The following is an 11,287-nucleotide window of genomic DNA, read 5'->3' on the forward strand; positions in this document are numbered from 1 at the left end:
CATCTTTTTAAAAAAAACAACAAAATAGATACATTAAGAACTTCTGGTTTTTCAGAGGACTTCAGAAAGAATGAGAAAAAACAAGCCACCAACTTGGAGGTGAAAATTGCAACACATATGACGAAGGATTAATTTCCAGAACATGTAAAGAATGCTTATAGGGGCTTCCCTGGTGGCACAGTGGTTGAGAGTCCGCCTGCTGATGCAGGGGACACGGGTTCGAGCCCCGGTCCGGGAAGATCCCACATGCCGCGGAGTGGCTGGGCCCGTGAGCCATGGCCACTGAGCCTGCGCGTCCGGAGCCTGTGCTCCGCGACGGGAGAGGCCACAACACTGAGAGGCCCGCGTACTGCAAAAAAAAAAAAAAAAAAAAAAGAATGCTTATAAATCGATAAGAATAAGGAAAATAACCTCAAAGAAAACAGATGAAAGGCAAAAACAGGAATTCCACTAAGAGAAAGACAAATGTCTGATAAACATGAGAACATGGTCAACATAATTGAGAATAAAGGAAGTGCAGGTTAAAATCACAATGCCTAAATTAAAAGTTTAAACACACACACACACACACACAGTGCCATACCATTCCACACTTACACCAATTTGGCAAAAATTAAAGCACTGACAATACCAAGGGTTAGTGAGTATGTGAAGGACAAGAAACATATTGAAAGTAGGAATACAGAGTGAAGTAAGTCAGAAAGAGAAAAACGAACACTGTATGCTAACACATACATATGGAATCTAAAAAAAAAAAAAAAGGTTCTGAAGAACCTAGGGGTAAGACGGGAATAAAAACACAGACCTACTAGAGCATGGACTTGAGGATATGGGGAGGGGGAAGGGTAAGCTGGCACAAAGTGAGAGAGTGGCATGGACATATATACACTACCAAATGTAAAATAGATAGCTAGTGGGAAGCAGCCGCATAGCACAGGGAGATCAGCTCGGTGCTTTGTGTCCACCTAGAGGGGTGGGATAGGGAGGATGGGAGGGAGGGAGACGCAAGAGGGAAGAGATATGGGAACATATGTATATGTATAACTGATTCACTTTGTTATAAAGCAGAAACTAACACACCATTGTAAAGCAATTATACTCCAATAAAGATGTTAAAAAAAAAGAAAGTAGGAATATAAAGAGGTGCATAATCCCCAAAAATTGGTAACATCACAGGTGTCCATAATGAGTAGGTTAGATTTATATATTGTGATACATTCAAACAATGAGTCCATCGTTAGACTCCACTGCAGTGAAATGGATTAACGACACAGCTACTCATCAACACAAATTAACTTCAAAAACATAAATTTGAAGGGGTAAAAACAAGTCACAGAAGAATATGTACAGTATGATCCCACTTGTATAAACTTTAAAGGCAGGCAAAACTAAAAAGTTGTTTAAAATACATATACGTGTGGTAAAAGCTACAGAAAAGCAAAGGAATCATCAACATAAAAGTCAGAATAGTGGTTATGTGGGAAGCGGGACACGATGCCCCTGACAGAGGCACAAAAGAAGCGTATAAGGTATTAGGTAATGTTCTAATTGTCAACCTGTATGCTGGGTACATCATTCTTTGGTGTATGGTTTACATACACTTTTATGTATGATACACAATAAAAGCAAACACACAAATGGCGGAAGTGTCACAGAACTGAGGCCACAAAAATGGTCCATTATATGCAATATTGTAACAGCGAAGAACAAATCTGACTCCCTACTGGATCTGTTTCTTTTACTTTAACCTTTGTATTGTATTGCTTTTGCTACAAGAATGTTGCCTATAGCCTGAAATATACAGGATAGCCCATTCTCAAGGCTCTGACCTTTAAAGGTATAACACTTTTCCATTCATATAGAGATAAAAAGTCGCAGAACAGAGAATAGGATTTGTCTTGTTGGAGGCTTATAGGAACATTGTGAAGGGACCTACATGGACAGCTGCAAGAACAAAGGATTCCGGCACCAAGAAGTTGGCAGCAACCAACCACACCCCCTCCCCTTTTAGTATAAAAGAAGCCTGAATTCTATCTAACTCAAAGAAGACGGTGTCCACCATCTTCTCGGTCTGGTGGCTTTCCAAATAAAGTCACTATTCCTGGCCCCAACAACTTGTCTCTCAATTTATTGGCCTGTCATGTGGCAAGTAGTAAGAGTTGGACTCAGTAACAATATCTAGAACATTATAATAGCTATGGTGGCTTTAAGGGGTACAGGCAGATCAGACAATCGGAGGAGAAAAGGACATATTAAGTTGATGATATATGTATTACTTTTTTTTCTTAAGATACAATTTTAAATGAAAGGTTTTTAATGTAGGCCTTTTAAAAAGAGAAAAGGGTTAAGCAGCTCACCAGAATTGATGGATTTTTAGATAGAGGAAGCACAATGAGTCCTTAGAGGGTAAGGATAAATGAAACTATGCTTATATACATTATAGTTAAGGTGACTACATAATTTATCATTCTACACAGGACATTTTTGAGAATAAAAGAGGTGCTATTAACAGTTATGCAAGGGTAACAGGTATAAACGACGACTGCCCAGGGCAAACAAGAACATACCCTGGTGAAACTGCAACCACAGAGAAAGTACAGATTGCTTAAAAAGGAAACACAAGTAGAATGGCAATAGACTTCTCAACAGACACCAGGAGACAATGGAAAAATATCTTCAAATTACTCAGAGAAAATAAAGTTCAACCGAGAATTCTACACCCAGCTAGATGTTACAGGGATAAAAACATGTTTGCTCAAACTAAACTAAGAGAGTTTCCCATTACATACCCATGCTGAAGGAAGAACTAAAGGATGTACTTCAAGAAGATGAAAATTAAATACAGAAAAGGAATGAGAAGCAAAAAACAATGGTAAGCAAATGAATTGGTAAAGTTACAGATGAATCTAAATAAACCACAACAACTCAACTAATGTTAGGGAAATGTAAAAAACACACTTCTGAACAACAAATGGATCAAAGAAGAAATTAAAAAAGAAAATATTTAGAGCTGAATGATAATAAAATTCTACATATCAAAGTTTGGGATGTAGCGACAAGCAGCACTTAGAGGTCACAGCCATAAAAACACATGTTAGAAGGAAACTTTATGGATTAAGCACAAAATTCAAGATGTTATATAAAGTGCAACAAAGTAAATCCAAAGAAAATAGAAAGAAATCAGAAAGGATGAGGTATTAACAAAATGCAAAACAAAGAAACAATAGAAGAGGTAATCAAGTTTGGTTCTTTGAGAATACCAATAAAATAGACAAACATCTGAACTGATGAATCAAAATATGAGAAGGCACAAATAAATAACATTAGGAATGAAAGAGGGACATAACTATAGATATAGTAGAGAATTTTAAAACAATAAGAAAATACCATGAATGAGATTATGCCAGTAAATTGAAAAAGTTAGATAAAATGGAAATTTCCCCAGAAAAAAAAATAATTTATCAAAACTATTGAATGAGAAATAGAAAATCGGAACACACAAATAATCATTAAATAAACTGAATCTATGTTTTAAATATCTACACATATACGCAAACACCCAAAACTTGGCTCAGATGATTGTACCAGTTAGTTCTATCAAATATCTGAGGAACAGGCAATTCAACCTCACGTAAACTATTCCAAAGACTAGGAAAAGAAACTTCCCCCAACTATTTTATGAGGTAAGTATAACCTTATTACTGAAAAAAAAAAAAACAAGGAAAATATAAGAAAGGAAAACTACAGCACAATCTCACTTTTCAACATAAGTGCAAAAATCCTAAAATGTTTGCCGTTCAATACAGTATTATGTACAATAATCACCACCACCAACTTAAACCAACTAGGTTTACTCTAGGAATAAAAGGATGATTTAATATGAGAAAATCTGTTTATATAATTCACAGATCAAAGAGGGAAATTATATGACTATTCAATATACATAGAAAAATTCTTTGAAAAATATTTAACACCCATTTATGATATAAGTTTTTAAAGTCTTAGCAAACTGAGATTTGAAGGGGACTTTATAACTTAAAGTGTACCTACAAACACTTTGGAATGAACATCAGACTTCATGGGCAGATATTAAAAGTATCCCTTTAAAGGCAGGATCAGGACAAGTCTGCCCATTATCTCCTCTTCTATTCACCATTATTCTAGAGGTCCTAGCCAGTGCACAGAGTCAAGAAAGAAAATTACAGCTGTAAAGATTTGAGAGGAAGAAACGTATTCTCTACAGATTATAGGATTGCCCATATGGAAAATGCAACAAAGAGCTACTGCCAAACCATAGGAACAAATAAAAGGCTTCAGAAAAATGCTTGCTAAACCATCAGTGTGCAAAAATGAGCAGGGCTCCTACAATCAGCAACAAATGATTTAAAATGTAATTTTTTTAAAATTCCATTTACAATAACAAAAAACTGTAAGATACCAAAAATTAATACAACAAAAAATATGCAAAGAGCTTTACAGAGAAAAGTATGTACCTTTATTAAAAGACCTTAAGAAAGCAAAAAATAGAGACAAACTGTTCATGAATAGGAAGACTCAGCGTCATAGAGATGGCGGTCCTTTCTCCAAATCGTCAATAAATACAATGCAAATGCAAACAAAATTTCAACTCGGCGCGTGTGTGTGCGTGCACAGATACACACATGCCTCCAATCTAACAAGTCGATCCGAAAGTTTAAAGGGTAGAGCAAAGACCCTAAGTACAAGCTGATTTTCTAGAACAAAGTAGGCTGACTTACCCTACCGGATAGCCGGACATTTTATGAATTACAGTAATTAGCACGGTGTGGTATTGGCATAGGGACAGAAAAATAAACCAATGACACAGAATGGAGCTCAGATACAAGTCTAAAGCCATGTGGAAATCTCATATACGACAGAGCCCTACAACTGGGGCTACAATCGGGGGCGATTCTCCAGTCAATAATAGTGTTGGAAATATTGCTTACCGAAATGGGGAATGGGGGAAAAAGAGATTCTTAACTCACATGGTAGACAAAAATCAATTTCAGGTGAATTCAAGACCCAAATGTCAAATGCAAAGTTTAAAACCTGCCGAAGAAAATATAGCAGAAAACCTTTATGACCTCAAAAAAAGTTCTAAAGGAAGCATAAACCATAAAGGAAAAGATTGTTCAATCTGATGACAGACAATGCCCTTAACAGAGTTAAAAGATGAAACACAGCGCTTCTCATAAAGTTAAACATACACCTTCCCTATGCCCCAGCAATTCTCCTCTGAGGTATTTACCCCAGAGAAATGAAAACATATGTCCACAAAAAGACGGGTACAAGAATGTTTATAGCCATTTTATTCACGGTAGCCAAAAACTGAAACAACCATACTGTCCATCAACAGGAGAAAGGATAAACATATTGCAGTATATTTATACAATAGGAATCTTCTCAGCAATAAAAAAGAAATCTATACAACAACATGGATGAATCTTAAAAAAATTATGCTGAGCAAGAAGCCAGACACACTATATGATTTAATTTATATGAAGTTCTAAATCAGACAAAATTAATACAATATGGTAAAGGAAGTCAAAGCAGTGGTTGCCCAGGAGGGAGCACAAAAGAGCCTACTGGGGCGATGGAAATCTTCTACGACATGATAGAGGAGTGCGTTACACGGCTATACGCATTTGTCAAAATCCATCAAACTGCAGCAATTAAGATTTGTGTATTTCGCTGTATTTTTTTTAAAAACCTCCCATGCCTCGCCCCGCCCCCCCCCAACAAAAAAAGACAAACTACAGCCTGGGAGAAGATCGTTGCCTGCCAAGAGATTCATGTTCAAAATCTATAAAGAACCGCCACAGATCAATAAAATCAGCAAATCGAATAGGCGAAAGACAGGAACCAGCAATTCACAGAAGAGAAAACAACTGAAAGTACGCTCAACCTCACCAGCAGTCAGGAAAACAAGACAGCACTTCATACCCTTTGGATGCACAAAGATTTTGAAGTCTGGGAATACTGAGCGCTGGTGAGACCACAGAACAACTGGAATTTGGATACCCTGAGCATGGGAATGCAGATTAGTGATATCTAGGAACAGGGAAGATGCTCATACCTTATGGCCCAGCATTTCCATGCCAGGTGTGCCCCCGGCGGTCTTCAGCTGAAGGGCATCTGCGTCTCGCCTGTGTGGCCGGCAGGGATCCTCACCAGAGCACTGCTTGTAACGGGGGAAAAAAGAAAAGGAGAAGAAGTCGGACGAGTGAGGAAGGGGAAAGGATAAGTAAATGTCTACTACATCTACCAGCAGCAGAATAGACAAAATAACGGTAAATCCACATAACGGAATAAAAATCATTAGTGAAAATAAATGAATTCCAGGGGACACAAAATGTCAGAATAAAATGTTAAACAGCAACAACAAAAAGCAGGTCACAGAAGAACATAAACTATGTTTCCGTTTACATAAAGTTTAAAAAAAAAACCCAGCAAGACTAAACCACCTATTGTTTAGAGAAGCAAGTATATTTGGTATAAGTATAAAGAAAAGCCAGAAAATCATACACACAATTCAGGATAATGGTTACGTCTGAGAAGGGAGCTAAGGAGATGGGATGAGGAGGGCCTCATAGGGACTTTAAAAGTGACGGTTATAGGGCTTTCCTGGTGGCGCAGTGGTTGAGAGTCCGCCTGCCGATGCAGGGGACGCGGGTTCGTGCCCCGGTCCGGGAAGATCCCACATGCCGCGGAGCGGCTGGGCCCGTGAGCCATGGCCGCTGAGCCTGCGCGTTCGGAGCCTGTGCTCCGCGACGGGAGAGGCCGCAGCAGTGAGAGGCCCGCGTACCTCAAAAAAAAAAAAAAAAAAAAAAAGTGATGGTTATGGTCTTTTTCCTAAATTGGGTGATGAGTACACAGATGTTCACTGTTCATTGTTGAACAGAGCTAGAACTCTGGACTGAGTGACAATCATCAACGACCCATGATGGGGTGACAGGAGGAGTCCAGGGTGAGGGCCACGGGATAGAGTGACCTGTCTAGCACCAAGAAGAAATGGCTGCAGGCTGGGAGGGCTGGGGATGCGCGATGCTTATGGGTAGGGACATGGACAGGAAACCGAGGGACCCCATGGAGGGTCTCTACCATGTTTTCTTTATGACGGAGGCAACAAGGGTGACTCCTGACAGACTGGAGGGAGGAGCCGTCTCATCTCCCCAGCCTGACTGCAAATGCCTGTGCATGCAAGTGTCCTTCAAGTTCAACCACCATAGGAGGCAGCAGATACCTGCTGGAGGGGATGGTGAGAGGCTGCCCTGGACTGGTGCTGGAGAAGAGGTAGAACCTGCTTTGACCGATGACCGCCTCTCCTGCCAGGAGTCACTTTACAGTCAGCACAGGCCATGAGCAGCAGGGTACAAGGGGCATCTGTGGGTGCCCGGTGGAGGCTGGAGTCCCAGGAGAGAAGGCGGGCTCAGGTCAAGGGGTGGGAGCCCATGGCTCTCTCCCAGATTCATCCACTCCCTGCCTCCATCCCAACAGGAGCTCATTCACAAGCAAACACTAGGAAAACAAAGGGAAATCATCCAGCAGGGCCCTTCCCATCTGCAGAGCAAGGAAGTCTCAGTCTCAACGTTAATGGTGAAGAGGAACTTGCCCGGCTGTGCAGGTCGTGAGGTCGGCAGGAATTTTGATAAACAAAAGGGGACGGTGGCACCGGGGCAGGGTGGGGGGCAGGGGTATAACTAAGAGCTCTGGCCACAGGGTCAAGAGGAGGCCAAGGGTGCACAGTCTCAGGGAAATGAAATGGTGATCATTTACAAGCACAGATTGTTTTACATTCCAGGGGAGTTGGCTCCTAAGCCAAACTCTTCCTGCAGAAGTTGAGGTGGTGGGTGAGTCACTGTTATAAATAGACCAGCGATCAGAATGTCATCGGAAAGGACACAGTCCCATAGGCATAACCTTGGAGGGAGTGGAAGGCGCTACGTGAACTGACAGCCGGGTTCTGAGAGGAGCGCAGAGGGAGGCCTCTGATGGGCTGTCGTGGAAGAGCAAAGCGGACGCTTGGGAAGGGGGTTCCAGCCAAGCAGGAGGAAGACGATGCAGGGGACTAGCCAGAAACAAGCCTCCCGCGTGGCTGAGCAGAGCCCAGCTCATGGCCTGCCAGTCCCTGGATCAGACTGAGCCATCTCACCTTCTAGAAATTCTTCCAAAGAGTTCAAACTCTTCTAGGGTCCCAAGAGACCCCATCCACCAAAGCACAGGAGAACAAAATTCTTCAGTGGAATCAGCTCATTCATTCGCCTACGGTTGACATGCCTGATGGGCACTGGGGACACAGGCGGCCCCTGCCCTCAAGTTCACAATGACTCAGAGATCTCAGGAAACTTGTAGAAGGGGAGAACAGCATCAGGGAAGTGAAGCCCTGTCCCCTGAGGGAATCTGACTCCGGCCCATGGTGGGGAGAGGTTGCCCAGAAGCCTTTCCTGATCCCTCGAGGCCAGGCTGGGTGCCCTACTCTTTGCTCCCACTGGTCCCTGCACTTCATCCTATCACTGGTCATGGGAAGGATTTAACTGTCCCAGAACTGAGCTGAGGTCCCAAACTGAGACAAAAAGGAGCTAAGAATCTGGTATGTCCACACCCGGGAGAGGAGGCAGCGCCTGCCCAGCCACCGGAAACTACCAGCCCCTAAAGGGATCAGGAGGCTATGGAATGCACCCAAAATATGTCAAGGGACAGGAAAGGGGGGTTAAACCTAGCATAATGGAAAGCACTGTGGAAAAATAAAAACGTTTCCTGTTTAGACTCCCATGAATCGCAGGATGACGGCTTCTGTTTCCACAATAGGATTGTAAACTCCTTGGGAGGGGAAGACATGTCCCCCACTTTGTCCCCAGCACCTGCAGTGGTCTCGGGCCCAGTAATACTTGTTGGAGGAACCCAATGCCCAGGGCTCCTCACGAGGCATCTCCTGTCTGTTGGACAAGCCAACCCCTCAGAACCAGAAGCAGCCCCATCTCACATGAGGCACCAACAACTCAGGGTCCTCCCCCATCCCAGGGCCCATGCTGTGGGCCTCAGAGCAAAACTCGCTTTTTGGAAGTGGCCTGTCCTGGAGCGGGCTCGGCCCTCTCTCTTCTTCTGGTGTGAGGTCAAGGGCCCACAGAGCCTGGCCTGCCTTGTGGAGCGGACATTCCAGATTTCTTCTGGGAAAGCGGAGGGAGGGAACCCCCCTCATGGTCCACCAGCTGGAAGTCAACAGGAAGTGGCCAAGAGGCCCTGGATGAGATCCCCTCCTGCAGTGTAGACAAGCCCCAGCGTGTCTGTTTGGCAGGAGGTGGGAGAAGTAGGTGGCAGTCCCTGTGAGCCGAGCGGACAGCCCTGGCCTCGGCAACTAAGAGTCTGGGGCTGGACGGGCTGTTGGCTGACCAACTGACATGGAGAGCTTCCCCAGGTCTTCCTCCCAACACTGCCCCAAAGTGGGTAAGGCGTAGGAGGGAGGTCCTGAGCCCCCAGCCCCTCAGGCACCCCAGCCAGCAGGGGCCAGAGACCCAGCACACACTCTAGTCTCAGGACCCCCTGGGAAGGCCTCAGGATACAAGCACATGGCCCCCAAAAGACCACCAAGGTCTTCACCACCAGCCCAGTGGTCTTCACCGTGCCCCAAGGAGCCCCAGGACACAGGAAAGGGGGGCAGCACAGCCAAGACCTGGGCCCTTCCTCCCTTGTGGGAACTTAGCTTTGATCTGGTCTCTTTATGAGTATGAAGGGAAGGCTACCCTGGTAGGGTCTCATTCCACAGCTGGGGAAACTGGGACCAGAGAGTGGGAAGGACTGGTCGAACGTGACACAGTCAGCACCGGCTCCTTAGCCCGGTACTAAGTATAGCGGGCACTGGGGAGCCAGTGAAGATTTCAGGGAGGGAGTGACATGCCTGAAGCAGGCAGGGAAGACAGCAACAAGGGGATGGTGGAAATTGGCTACTCTGGGAGGGGGGAGATGTGGCAAGAACTCAGTGCGGGGGGAGGATAAGGAAAGTACAGACCTCCACTGAAGACGAATAGATCTGGGTCTGGGCCACCGCTTGGATGGTACCACCAAGTACAACACGGCGGTGACGGTCAGGGGAGCAGAGGGGCCAAAGATGACCCCAAGCTTCCGATGAGGGTGTCTGAGAGGCTGGCGGGGCCAGGAAGAGAGAAATTGGGGGGCTCAAATTCAGGCAGGTTTGTTTTGAGGAACAGGAAGGACAAGGACATTTCTTATGAGAATAAGTAGAGCTGGGGTTGGGGGGTTAAGTCTACTTTCCTACAGTGGCTTTAAAGTCAGCGAGGCCTGAGATCCAGTCCCCCAAACTCTGCCATTCACTAGCTGTGTGACCTTGGCAAATCGTGTAGCCTCTCTGAGCTCAGTTTCCTCACCTGTAAACTGAGGGTTAAAATAGTGCTCACCCAGAGGACTGTTGTAAGGACTTAGACACCACACGTAAAGTGCCTGGTGCATTATAATCGCTGATAAATATTTGCTGTTATTCTCACTATGATATGCCAGGCGCTTAATATATATAACCTCATGTCATCCTCCCAGCAATTTACAAAGCTGGCTTTGTTTTTTCCCAATTTGCAGGTGAGAAAAACGGAGGCTCAGAGAGGTTAACGAAAGGGCTCAGGGTCACACAGCAAGCATTAGGATCAGAGCAGAGAGTCAAACCCAGATCCTTCTGGTCCAAAGCACAAACTTTCCAGCATCGGGTGGTACCTCGATTGCTCTCCTGGGGCTACAGTGCTGTCTCCCATTTCCAGGAAGGGGGAGAGTCAAGAGGCTCGGAGATCAGGCAGTGGGTTTGAACCCATAGGACATGAACCCAGAATCACCTGGACATAGTTTGGACAATTTTATTTGTCTCCAGTGGACCTGATGACATTTTCCATTTTTTCTCTCCCCACTTTTTCTTCTCCCGTCAATGAGACTGTACTCTCAACTCCAGTGAGTCACCGGAAAATATAAATTAAAAGAAAAAAAAATTAAGAAGAACATTGCTTCTACGTAAGCCCCTGCCATCTGTGAATCATTCAAGACAGGTATAATGGACATAATTACAGCTCACCCACAAGCTAGACCCAAAATCAGTCCTGAGGGCTGGTGTCAGAATCTAGTGGTTTCCCTGGCAGAGCCCGGGGCAAATCAAACCTGAACTGATGCTCTCGGCCTCGGTCATCTCACTGGGAGCCCATGGTGGGAGGAAGCTGGGTACCATGCCCTGGCGCCAGGGACACAGCAATTTCAGGGCCCCCCCTCCAGCCCC

The 11,287-nt window shown here is 44.4% G+C and overlaps 1 long non-coding RNA gene across 1 annotated transcript in view; it reads right to left on the reverse strand.

The window, feature by feature from the left end:
- The window catches only part of LOC307177989, a 96,363-nt gene extending 90,171 nt beyond the window's left edge, over positions 1 to 6,192 (reverse strand). Inside the window, exon 1 of the long non-coding RNA XR_013825118.1 lies at positions 6,098 to 6,192. This is a non-coding gene — a long non-coding RNA (uncharacterized lncRNA). The remainder of the gene's footprint in view (positions 1 to 6,097) is intronic.
- Between the last annotated feature and the right edge of the window lie 5,095 nt (positions 6,193 to 11,287).

Source organism: Stenella coeruleoalba (assembly GCF_951394435.1).
Source record: "Stenella coeruleoalba genome assembly, chromosome: 19".
Lineage (NCBI taxonomy): Eukaryota > Metazoa > Chordata > Mammalia > Artiodactyla > Delphinidae > Stenella > Stenella coeruleoalba.